General features: G+C 37.5%; 1 protein-coding gene across 3 annotated transcripts in view; it reads right to left on the bottom strand.

Annotated features, from left to right (window-relative positions):
* LOC109960691 (cingulin-like protein 1) overlaps positions 1-13,505 on the bottom strand; it is a 64,457-nt gene that overhangs the window by 34,700 nt on the left and 16,252 nt on the right. For 2 of the 3 annotated variants that reach the window (XM_020600958.1, XM_020600961.1), the window contains exons 2-3: positions 9,951-10,064; positions 5,942-6,072 (exon numbers count right to left, since the gene is read on the bottom strand). The gene's annotated coding sequence lies outside the window, so the exon portion shown is untranslated. The remainder of the gene's footprint in view (positions 1-5,941; positions 6,073-9,950; positions 10,065-13,505) is intronic. The other variant, XM_020600959.1, reaches the window with a different exon arrangement.

Below are 13,505 nucleotides of genomic sequence, written 5' to 3' on the forward strand. Positions count from 1 at the left end.
ACTATGAATGAGGTACTTAAAAAAAAATCACATTATTATTATTATAGAAGAAATCCCTAAATCAATATATGTCAATATATGGGAAATGTATTCAAATCCACATGTAAAATAAACAGATTATGTAACACAGAGGGACTGGGTTATGCTTTATATGAATCCAAACTATATGTCAAACAAAAACGTTATGCTTTATGCTACTGAAGGACTCATTCATTTGGATAACAGACATTTGTAGTTTTGTAAGATCAGATCTCATTGTGATACAACTTTGCAGAAATCTGCTGAAGAGACTGAACTATCATCCAGGCCTAATGTAGGTCCAGATTTTAAAGAATGTAAAAAAATAAAAAATAAAACATCTTCTGAAAACACCACGTGATAATCAGTCACAGTATATTCTGTTACAAATATAATATCATTTGACCCTGACAGCACTCCCAAGCCACCTCAGTCTTGTGATGAAAGTACTGCTTAGTTATTGTTGCTTAGAATCAGTCCTGTGTCCAGTGGCCTGACACAGTTTTAGTCATTATTATTTTATTAGGAGAATTAAACATCTTGAGAGGAATCTTCTGGAAATAGCTTCATGCAAATGAGCCATTTTGTAACCTGTCAATCAAAACTTATGTTAACCGATCAACTGACACCTGTGCGTGACAGGTGACGAGGAACACCATCCAGCGCTGTGAAAACATAGCAATTACCAATAAATATCTCTGTGTGTGTGTGTGTGTGTTATTGACAGTTTGAGAACCACACACACAATGCAGACAGTCATACACTATGCCACATGGTAACAGTGTGTCAACTCCCTCTCTCTCTCCGACACACACACACAGTGCCAGCTGTCGTTCTGCGTTCTGATTAGGTGCTTACACACAGAAAAGCATGAATAGCACTCCATAATTATGTGAATGTATGTGACAAACACATTTCACTACATAATTGCAGGTGAAAAATGTGTGGGTGTTTATTTATTTATATGTTGTTGTTGTTTTTTTTTACATTAATGTATCTCAGTACTTACAGGCTGTCACATACTGTATGTAGTTTTCACTGTGTCAAGGTTACATGGATGTATACGCTCTGTGTGTGTTTATAGCACAAACAGAATTTATTTCAGTGAATAAAATCAACTCTACCAAATGTTTCTATCATGAACAATGATGATGCTACGGGATGTACAGTAAATGAACATGGACGTGTGTCACTACTTTTACTTCAAATCTTTATATGCACAGTATATTTGCATTTACAAATAAAACTGCTGGCCAGTGTAAACAGAAGTTACGGTCTCAGCTGAAATAATTCCAGCTGGCTGACAGACAATTCAGTGGCAACAATTTTGATGACTGGTTACATGTTAGAGTTATTTTTAAGAAAAAATACAAAACATTTTCTGGTTTCAGCTTCTCAAATATGAGGAAGAGCATTTTAAAAATGTTTGTCAAAAGGACGAGAAGGACCAAAAAGACTTGCAGGAAAACAAACATCAGGTAGTCAAGGATGAAAAAAAAAACATTAAATAAAAAAAGGATATAAAGGCACAAAGCAAAAAGCAATAATGTTTTGATGGTGTCAGGAGGATAAGAAGACATACTGAATAAAAGAAAGGAGTGAAGAGAAGGAAAATCATGTTTAGTCTTGTTTGAGTAAACTCCTGTTTTTTTAAAACATGAAGGAGAAAGAGAATTAAAGGGAAAAGAAAGTGAAATCTGAGGAATAAAGAAAAAAATGTAATGAAGACAAAGTGAAATGCAAATAATAATAATAACAGGAGGACCCCCCAAAAAGAGTCAAACTTAATAAAGAAAGTCAAATACATCAAAACAAGACAATGTTACTCTGTCTACTGCACACATCTTCAGTTTTAAGTCAAAATTCCAATATACTGTTGTTTGTCTGAATGATAATTTATGACCATAAATGCTCATCATCTGTTCCCATGTCAATGTGACCTCTGGGGTGTACATGTCCTGCTTCAGAAAATGAAGCTTTTAACTGGTTAATAAGAGTCCAATTTAATAAGATCAATCAATGAGGTAACTGAGCTTTTCTACCTTGTTGACTGATTTGATGGAATGAGCAGATTACCCTTCAGAGACCAAGATGATAAAGACAAGGAGTGGGTTGACAGAGTTTAGCTGGGGGGGTTCCAAGCTGCCAGTTAGTCTTGGCAACAAGACAGACGCTCTTTGGGTAACCAGAGTTCAGACTCACTTTCAATCTGTCTATGGGAAAATACCACTGAAAACAAAAGTAATCACAATCTGACTCAATCTATTCCTCACACTTTGCTGCTTGTGCGAGCTTTCAGTCCATTATGTGCAGCTGCTGACCATAAAGTTTGTCCTGATGTTTTAGAAAAAGAAAAGCAAGTCAACAATTCAGGTTTGTTTTGAGATACTTCATTTCACCATGTGAATGCATTCAGCCTTTGCAACTACATGTTACTTATTAAAGGATCATATGAAATGGATTGAAAACATGTAAATGAAGGAAACTATGACAAATAGTTTAAGCTATTTTCTTTTTTTTTATAAACAATGAGATCAATACAGAAAATAATTGGCAGATTAGAGACAATTCTGTCATTCCATAATGTTCTTATAAAATCTGATTTGGATGAACTGAACCTGTAATAAGTAACATAAGTGTAAGTGTTTAGCAGAATACAAAAACAAGATAAAATGGTTTTTCTTTGAAATTTTGCTGAACTGAGCCTTGAAGATGCCCCTTCTCTAATTTATACTTGTACATCTTAAAGCTATTTTTATTTTGCTATTATAAAAATCCTTATATGTTAAAAAACTAGATCTGTTTCCCATTGCACAGGCAGGAAGGTGAAAAGTCAAGGGCCCTTCCACAGAGCAGGGTGGAAGCTTTCATTGTGACCTCGCTTCTGGACTGGGCCACATTCCTGTTCTGGATGCTTCTAGTTATAAGCACCAAGTATAGTTATAAAACAGATTTATGAGGAAGGAAGGAGGTAAACAAGGCAGGACTTTCAGCCACAATTAAGGGAGAAACTTAAATGTCCACTGTGCCATCGACAGTTTGTTTCCAATTCAACCACAGTGAGAGACTTTGGCTCATTTAGATTCATGGTGCCCAGTTACATAACAATGGATTTAAGACTGAAACAGGAAACAAGTCTGATTCCAGTTTGCATCTGAACACAGCAGACTTTGTTTTCGTTCTTTGGCCCAGAATATTATTCCAGGCTTCATTCAGACTTCCACACATTGTTAACGCACTCTGAGGTGAACATGCTCCCAAACACACATGTATTTAAGCCTGCATAACAACAATGATTTTCAAAATTAGCACCAATAATTTAAAATAGTTTTTGGAATTGAAGTTGCTTATGAGTTTTTTGTTTCTTTTTGCTCCATTCATTTTGATACAGTCCTTTTTCCAGCCACAGACACTGTTACTGCAAAAGACCAGTGAGACTGTGTTGAACACAGCTGTGAAGGTTACAGCTTGGTTGGTATTAAATTCAAAGCTAACAAACAGCAACATGGTTCTCTTGGCAGGGGATGAAGACTGCAAGTTTTAAGGGAATTGCCTTGACACAGAAACTGAACTAAAGCAGGAGTTCCAGAATTCTTAGTGTGAAAGCTGCTTATCGGCCTTATCGCTGCTCCTAAATATTGTAGTCTTAGCTCTATTCTCCTGCACAAAGCCCACCCCCGAGTAGTAGCTAACATTACCACATAATCCCTCTTAAAGCCAATAAATATCCCAGTAAAATGAAAGCAAGGTGATGTCTTCCTCTAATAAGACAAGTGGATATGAGAAGTGTGTATCATGTTGGGCAGGGCACTACGATGAAGATGTGTACAGTAACAGTTTTCATTAAGAACCAATTCATCTTCTCATTAATCCTTTGATCTAAGCTGTGACAAGAGCCGATCACCATTGGCAATGAGAACCAGGGCTGCTGAGAAATTAGGACATTTACTGGAATTTCATCAGAATATTGTGTGTGTGTATGCGCACGAGTGGGTGTGTGGCTGCTGGCACACCTTAAATGCTGAGATGTGTTTTAGCTTGTCTTGTCTGACAGAAGTGAGACCAGTTGAAGTGCTGTTCTGCCAAACCACTCGTCATGGCAGGAGAACAGAGAGTCAGCGATCAGGGTGAGGCAGCAGCCACCTACCACCATCTGAAGATTTACCATCACACACCACAAGTAGTAACACAATCTGAAAATTCACTCGAATCTTTCACTTTCTCACAGCTTTATATATACACATACATCTAACCAGGAACATTATCTAACTATCTAGACACTTGACTGTTTTACCAGCCAGCTTGATACAACCAGAATGCTTCCACAACAAGAATAATCAATCTTTGCTAATTCTGGGCCACTGAAAAAGGAAAATGGTGTCTAAAATTGATGACTATATGAATTTGCTTTTTCAAATTACAAAAGGAAATATCTCTGAGCAAAACCCAAAATTGTAACCAAAACGTCTGGTGAATCTAATGACATAATTTCTTTTGATACAACAAGCTTCTTAGGTGAAATATTAGGCTGGTTAAGTTCTATTCCATGCATTTTATATCGTACAACTAAAGCCAGGTCAGCTCTTTTAGAATTCATATTTGAATTCAGCAGTTTGATGAAGTGATGCTAAAGCTCACGATCTCACTTTGCTTGTTGTATGGACACAAAGGGTAGAGAACACAGCACCAGCTCTGATCTTTTTATAAATCACATCAGTTCAGTGCTGTTTGTCAGGTCTGTATCTGTTCACAGCACCAGAAATCCTATCACTGGGTCTGTTTGTGTTTCATGTACTAGACCGGTTGAACTTGATGGTGTGTTTGGCATCATGAGACTGACACATTGAAATGATACCATTTTGGGAACTGTCTAAACAATCAAATTAAAATTTGAAGAAGCTAAAACATACCGTGGTGTATGAAAGTCTCACAGTAAAAAAAAGCCAAGTGTAGTTTATATGCTCCACACAGAGAGTCCACAGATCTTAAACTGGGGGCATATTGGGGCTGTAGTCTGTCAGCAACCAGACAACAAAAGTGAAAGTAAAAAACGGACAAAAATCTAAATAATTTTGAATATGGACATTAATTCTGGACATCTGGTAACAGTATATGTGACAAAATAGTCTAAGCTCAAAGGCTCCATTTGGTCCTCACAAAGACACATTTACAGGAGCACACACACAAACCCACAAATGCATGAAAAACCCATTCACTCTTGTTTTCTGTCTTCTCCCATCTCTCACTCTCTCAGCTACACACACAGAAGCAGGAAGGATCCTGTTGTTTTCTCCAGCGGAGCAGAACCTGCTGCGGTTATGAGATACACTAAACTCCCACAGTCGTGTTCCAGCTCTGTGACAAACTCCACAAACCGACAGAGCTGCCTCCTACGCACACTTTCCAACACTTACTGAAGAGAAGAATCCAGTTTCACTAAGAACAATCAACTTTTCCTTACAGGAATATAGGGAAGTGAATTGAATATATACTATTGGAAAGAACCAGGGTTATCAAGACAGAGCGGAACATAGTGAATTTTGCCTATAGTGTTTTGCATGGTAGATGTTTTTATCTAATAGTATAGCAGTCAGTAACCTGCATGGTGATTGCCAGTTTTTATTAATAACCTCCTGAGTCTCTTAGTTTTTGGTAATAATAGAATAACTCAATTGTATGTGTTACTAGTGTTGTCAACTTGAGAAATAAAAGCATCAGGACAAGCACCAAGGCTGAGCTGCATTCAAAGAAACTTTTCTTCAAACACAACTAGTCTGGTTCAGCCCTTAGCAAGTGCCCACCCTGCTGATGTGCCCTTGAGCGAGATGCTGAACACACAAGCACAGAGAAATGAAGGCTTTATGTGCACTCTCAGACATACTATATATTAGCTTGACCAACACACATCATGGCATGGACTCACTGCGTGTGTAGGTTGCTGAGCTCCTGCTCGGTCTGTCTCTGTAGTTGCTGGAGGTGAAAGGTCAGCTTCTCACTCAGGACAGCAAACCTCCACGGTCCTTCTGGTACAGTCTTCTCCTCACGCAACAAACCCTGATAACGAAACCACACAGAGTAAAGAGTAAGAATGGCTTTACAGTTTAACAAACCCTTCAGTGGCCATACAGGATGTCCACAAATTATTGGCTAAATGGAAAGCAAATATGGTGTTTACATGATGCTACTCTGTTAAACTAGCTGCCCGTAGTCTCGTTATCTGCTGGAAATCTGATTATCATGCTAATGTACAATAAGCTAGCATGTTAACATAGAGCAGGTAACCACAGGGGCCACTAATCACATTAATCCAGGCCCAGCACCTGAATAGGATAGAACCTTATTTAATGTCATTAGTAACATCTGTGTTTACCTGCAAAAAAGGTCTATTAGCAAACCAACAGTTTATTTAAAGGATAAGGTCGGCCGTTTTCTATATTCATAGTATTTCCAAAGGTCCCAATACAGAGACTAAACCCATCAATGAAGTGCCTCTACTCACATTTAATGTCTGTCAGTCTCCAAAATGGATTAGTTTGTTTGCTTGCGCGTTGTCCAAAGACAGCGTCGAAAGTCTTGCTAACTTTGGACGCTGTAAAAAGTTATGGACGTTTGGAGCTTTTGGGGCAACATTTTAAACAAACATGCAGGTCTAGGGTTTTGTAATGACAACATGTTGCCCAGTGTGTTTCACTGATATTAATCCTTTTTGAACAACAACAGAGGTCTGTGGCACAGACAAATAAACTAATCCAGATTAATCCTCTACTCACAGACATTAACTGTGAGGCATTTCATTGTTGTTTTAGTTTCTGTATGGGGAATGTTGAAAATACTATTAAAATAGACAATGACCAACCGTATCCGTTAAGTTTTAAATGTACTGCCTATACAAACACACACACACACACACACAATTACCAAGTTTTTGTTTTACATGAGAGACTTTTGGTAACTTCTGTCCCCTGCCTTAGTTTATATGCTAAAATCACCTTTTAGATACAGACAGGAGAAGTAGTCAAGACAGAAGCTGGCACTGGCCATATTCATTGTACACTGAGCATTTTCACTACAGGGAAAAAAATAGAAGCTGTCAAATCCTTAGGTTAGATTTATAATTATACCTCTGTTTCCGAATGACATACCCCCAAAAAGAATTCACCTTTTAGTGACGAAGAAAAAAATGTCAAGGTAAAAACCAATGTGCAGACTCTAAACAGACAAAACATGAAAACAGTTTGTAAGTCATCATACAATATTTAGCCTGGAGAGTATCTGATATGGGATTTTACCCATATAAGATTTCGGCTCTCAGGAGTCTGCTGTGTCAGTTTATCAGACATAGCAACATGTTGAGTAAAACTGCTTCTAAAAGGAGGGGAGAGGGCAGACAATCACCAGCAACAGACAGAGAGAGGGGGAGGTGACAAAGACAGACAGATAAGGGAAAACCAAAAGAGAAACTTAAGGATGAGTAAAGATAAAGTTGTAAGAAGCGATATCTAACGTGGTGCGTCTGAACTCGTCGAGGTGACGAACTCCTTCGGAGAGCGGCCGTGGGCTGAAAGACAACAGACCGACTGAGTCATTCTGGCAGAACATGATGCTCACCCTCATCCTCTCCTTCGTCTGTCTGTCTGCATGTGTCCATGTGACTCAGTCGGAGAGCAAAGCTGGCACTATGTTCCCCTCAGCAGCCAAGTCTGATCTGTTTTTCTAATATAATCTCTCACTGTAATGATAGAGACAAGCAGGGTCTGACACTTACAGGTACAAATACAGTAAATATGTACCATGAACTACAGTATATGTTCCAAATGGCCTATCCCTTCCCTCACATTTACCCAGCTGATCACACTGTTTCCATGTCAACATACAGCATTTTTTACTTTAGGTTGTTTATGCTCTGCTTCATCCTTTCATTCAAGAAAACCTATGTCTTTCACTTCTCTATCCCTTCAGAATTTTGCAGGGGTTTGCTGTGACTACATATTTGCCAGTGCTGACATAATGCATCTGCAATGAGCAAATATTGGCAACAGGTAGAAAAAAAAAAATCCAAATTAACTATACTTCACAACATATAATAAGTTCCAGTGAAGGTACAATAAGTTTCTATTCATTTATATTCTTAGAATCCCCACTGCTGGTAGCCAGTAGCTTATGCATGCATGTGACTGTTCTGCTGCCACCAGGAACCGTACTGTATCCACACTGCACCTGGGTTTGCGTGTTTCACTTGTCTCAGAAGCGGACCATGTCTATGCTGAAAAGTTTGATATATAGCCCTGCTCAGAACAAAATCCCAAAGCGTACTCAATCAAAACATCTCTAGACATTGTCACCACAAAATAATAGATGAAACCGTTTAGTGAAAGGCTGTTTCTAAGAGATGGGGGTTGGACTGAGTCTGAATGATACAGTACATAACCCCGGCTCTTGATTGGATAATATCTCTGCAAAAATGTACAAGATTGGTTAGAGTAGAAAAACTCTGGGGAGATGGAAAAACTAAATTAAAGCTCTCGCGAGTTTACACGTTGTGTTATAGTCTTGTATATTTTTTTTCTACATATTGCTGCATCTGCACTGCTTAAAGTGCCTTAGACTTTGTGCCTTAGATTTTGTGTTACTTATTTATCTACTTTATATTTCATTTGTATTTTGTGGCATTCATGTGGACGGCAAAGTAAGAATTTCATTGTACAGGGAAACACGTTTCTTAACTGTGCATATGACGAAATAAACACTTTGAACTTTGAGTCCTTGTGATTCCAAGATTCCAAATTCCTGATGACCATCACGCTCATTTAAAATTTTTTGAAGAATTTACGTGTCACATAAGGGAAGTGACATTAAAACCTACTCAGTGGCATTTCAAGCCAAGATTTCATTTGATCTTTTACTATTTTATTGTATTTCTTGCAATTAAGGCTTCAAAAAAGGCACTTAATTAATAAAGCATGACAATAAATTGGATTTGAGCTGCCTGTCTGAGTATGGCCTCAGGAGAGATCAGCAACAAGGGAAACGAAAGAAAGGCAGACAAAAACAGAAAGGGAGGCAGATTCCCAAATCACCATACAGACTGTTACAGAAGGTGGAATGCGGTTACAGCAGTGTTGAGCAATTAGGCTTGTACCTTATAGCACAGATTTATGTTTTTAAAACATCAAGTTAAAATAAACTCAGCTCCAAGCTCACAAAGCCTAAATAATACTTTATGCTTCTGCTAAGTGGTGATAATCATCCAAATGATTTTCATCAGAAGTGTCACAGTTCAGATTCCAGTGATGCTGCTCTGAAGCAGAACATGTTGGCCCTCAATTAAATATGTAGAGATTTTTGATAAAGAGTACAGGTATGTGTGTTTTTCATATTATTGCATCACATATGCTATGCGCAGTGTTCAGAGGTCACACAACTTCATATTTTTCTTATAATGTAGTCCAGTACAAAACCACCTTTAAATATGACTTCAATAACAAATATATAATTGAATTTATACATTTATGACATTTTCACCAAAAACTGAAACACTTTGAGTTTCATAAACACAAATGTTAAGGCGGAAGTGTTGCACTGAAGTGCATACTATTGTACAGGTGTGGTTAATAAAGTGGCTGGTGAGTGTGTGTACATTATATATTTTTCTACATTTTTCTACATATAAGTTTAAAAAGTGATAACTTGATATTGGCGATGATATGCTTTATACTTTTAAATAGTTAAATATAATAAGAATGTCCTCAATCAAACTGAACTAAACTGTTACCATGTGACAACATGGCAATTTATTATACCACACTTGGTTTCTAGCACTAAAATCATACAATTCTTAACATCTATTATAACTTAAAGTAGTACAAACTGTATAAAAGCATTTTTCCTCCTGTTACATTATTGTTGGTACACTTAAGTTTTATATGGTTTACCTGCTCGTCCTCAGTGATGAAAGACTTTAGGATGTGAACTTTATCTTCTAACAGTTGCCGTAGTTTGTTCACAGAGGTAGGGAAGTCCTCTTTGATTTTCTGGAATTCTGGAAACTTTAGAAATAGAGACAGTATTTTTTAGTATTATCTTTTTCATCACAGTAACCTTAATACAAAAATTTCCTACAGCTTTGGCAGCTACCAGAGTGGGAGTCTGATCCTATTGGCTACTGACGCAGATAATACATCTTTAAAGAAAACATACTAAATTTAAATGTGCACTATGTTGTGTAATGTTTTTCATCTGAGGGACATTAAGCAGATTCTGTTTCCTGACTGTCTAGATGCCACTGTCAACCACAATTAAGGTAACGCCCAATTAGCAAAACATCCTCCTGAGAGTCTATGAGGAGCCCAATTAGCAAAACATCCTCCTGAGATTCTAAGGGACATTATCATCAGTGTGGAATGGAGAGAGACGATAATGATGCGAGAAGGCCCTAGTATGTAGAGAGAAAGAAAAGCCTAAACTGCACTTTAACTCGCTGAAGCACAGACATGACATCTTACATACATACATACATACATACATACCTCTGGGTTATATAAATAACACTGACTGATGGTGACTGGACACACACTACCAAGGTTTATTTGCATGACTATGTGATAAAGTTGCTAAATGTATAATCAAAACAACATTTAGCATTAGAATGCTATGGTTATTGCATTTTGTATAATGTATATATTTCAGTCTACATACTGTAAAAAAGATGAAATGCATGCCTACAGTTTTGCTAAATTATTTAATTTACAGAAAATATTTACAATGATATAAAACAGGCAAAAGCATCAAATCCTAAAATGTGAGGACCTGGATCCACCGGGTCCTACATTTCCCATAAGGCAAATCTTTCTTCAGGCCTTCGCTTCCTGGTTAACATTCATATCTTTCATGGAATTATTCCTTTCATCATAACATTAGTGGACTGGGTGTCATGATGACGCAAAGTCTCTGGATTGTGTGATTAAATGATACAAAATCAAGTCTATTAAGTTTAATCCCCGTGAGAATGATTAGTGTTAAAAATTTAAATGGCCATGATATTATCAGTGACATTGTCAAGATTTTTTGACCTTCTTGTTATTTTTATTGTTGTAATTAACCTACTGTAAATCCAGCCTGTACATTCACCCAGCTTGAAATTACCTACTGCCCCAGCTAGTGGAAACCTAAAATAAATACACATGCCTGGGGCAGTGTCATGTTGTTTAGAGGACTTGTGTCCTGGAGGAAACTTAAATGTCTTCTGTTTAGTGTGTGAGTGACAAGAAGCAGGGGGTCAACGAAAAACATTGTTGTTCACTTGTTATTAAGTGTCAGCAAATGAGGTAGAAATACAAACACTAAAACCTCCAGTGGCTTGTCTGACGTGGTCCAAAAGTCTCACAGTCTCATACAATCAGCAAAAGTGGAGAACCTCGTCACTGTTTTCAAGCTGGTTTGAGCAGATAACTCACACTTAAAGTGCTCTATATTGCAGTATACCATCAGAAGTGTTCAGTATTGTTCTGATGAGTGGATTATAAATGGAGTCTGCTCAAGCTGGAAGACGCTTCACGCCCACCACAGTTTGAAACCCAGCACAGAGAGCCACAGTAAGACTATGCTGGAACATTTAACCTGGGTGGTTCATATGTATGTTTTCATCTTAAAGGACAACATCAATCTCCATAAATGTAAAAAGTACAGATGGATAGCAGCCAATTATTTCCTTTCCTCGCCATGTGAGTGTATGCATTTATAACATGAGTGGGTTGGGTGTTCATGACACAGTGACTCTGTGTTGTGTGATTAAATATAATAAAAACAAGTCCATTGTGTTTTAACTCCTCTGAGAAAGTTTGCATGCATCTAGAGGAGCTTGAGGGAGCAGAGAGGAATTTCTAGTAAGACAAAAAGAAGTCACTATATAATATTTAGGTAGCATGTGACATTCAGCAGACAAAGACTAACAAAGTCCTTTCTTTTCAAACAATCTCATTATAAAGTATAATACTGCCTGATGAATGTAGGATGCTATCATTTTTACCTTGTTACCATCGAACCTTGTCTCCTAGAAATTATGTTTATATACTAATTTGTTTTCTTAATTACATTCCCCAGCTCAACATAATTGAGAAAACAAATTAATGGTATATAAATATGATTTCTGTGAGACAGGGTTTTACAGAATAACACAACATGACATTCTGTATGAAATTACAAATAAAACATTTCTGCACCAGTACAAATGCTGTTGCTGTGTGGAATATTAAATGATTCAGAAGATGTGCTTGCCTGTAAGCTAAATTTTGTAAGCATACATTTTGGTTTCTGCCTGCAAACTCTCCTTTACAGGTCTGCACATTCAGCTTCAGGCTTAAGAACATATTTTCACAAGCTGTGAGACAAAAAAAAACTTGCATGATAACATGCACACGCGGTTGAGTTTTCTAAGCAGAGCTTTGTAATCATAGCCCATAAGCGGAGAGGACAGGATGAACTTCTGATCAATCTGCATCTTTGTGGCCGATACACTCCAAACTAGTGGGTGATACAGACACTTCCAGCCGAACCACAGACTTGACACAACCTATGCACTAAAAGCTAACTTTTGTTTGTTTGCCTGGATTCAGATTAGGTGATCAGAATCAGGATTACTATTGCTGCTGCTCTTTGACTTTATTCTTTGTCAGGAACATCTCTATTTTACCAGTAAGTAGTAGGTACTGAAGGATATCTCCACTGAGGTTTCCACTTTCCAGGCAGGATTACAAATTACCTTTACAGGTACAAACCTAAATGTACACACTTACAAAAGTCTGTTTTCAAACACATTTTTTTGAATCATTTAACATTCCATAGTTAGTGTATGTGTATCACCTGTTCTCTAGATATTGGTAACTGTCTAAATACATGTGACCACATGTAACCTAGCCCAGTGTCTCTGCAGTAAAGCCTTAAACAGAGTAACTTTTTTCACTGTTGAATGTTTCTAAAATACTCACTGTAGGTCTTGGAGAGAGAGAGAGAAGTGTTCATGATTTCCTGACTGCGCTCAGACCACGGGGGTTTGTGTGTGTGGGTGGGCTGCACTACTGTGTACATGGAGTTGACCCCAACTACAACCTCTCATTTGACCAGAATAGACAAGCAGAGGGAGTGAGAGGGAGAGATTTTGTTAGTTAAAATCTGACCAGAGTTTGTCAGCGGGGAAGAGTCACAAACTCCTACACAAAAAGAAAAATAACAAAATTAAGTGTACTCAAAAAGTTCACAGGCTATGCAAATGAAATTACACCATAACTGTGCTGTTACTGGCACAATTATATCACATTTCAATTCACTGCATTGCAGCCACCTTTGAAAATCACAACAGAGCTGTACATTATATACCACCTGCAAAGGTTATATAAAATACAGTACTATGATTACTGTTAGTAAATACTGTACATTAATATGAAGGATATAATATTAATATGGAAGTATGGATATGACACAAACTATAAAAA

Source organism: Monopterus albus, unplaced genomic scaffold (assembly GCF_001952655.1).
Source record: "Monopterus albus unplaced genomic scaffold, M_albus_1.0 scaffold50.1, whole genome shotgun sequence".
NCBI classification, from domain to species: domain Eukaryota; kingdom Metazoa; phylum Chordata; class Actinopteri; order Synbranchiformes; family Synbranchidae; genus Monopterus; species Monopterus albus.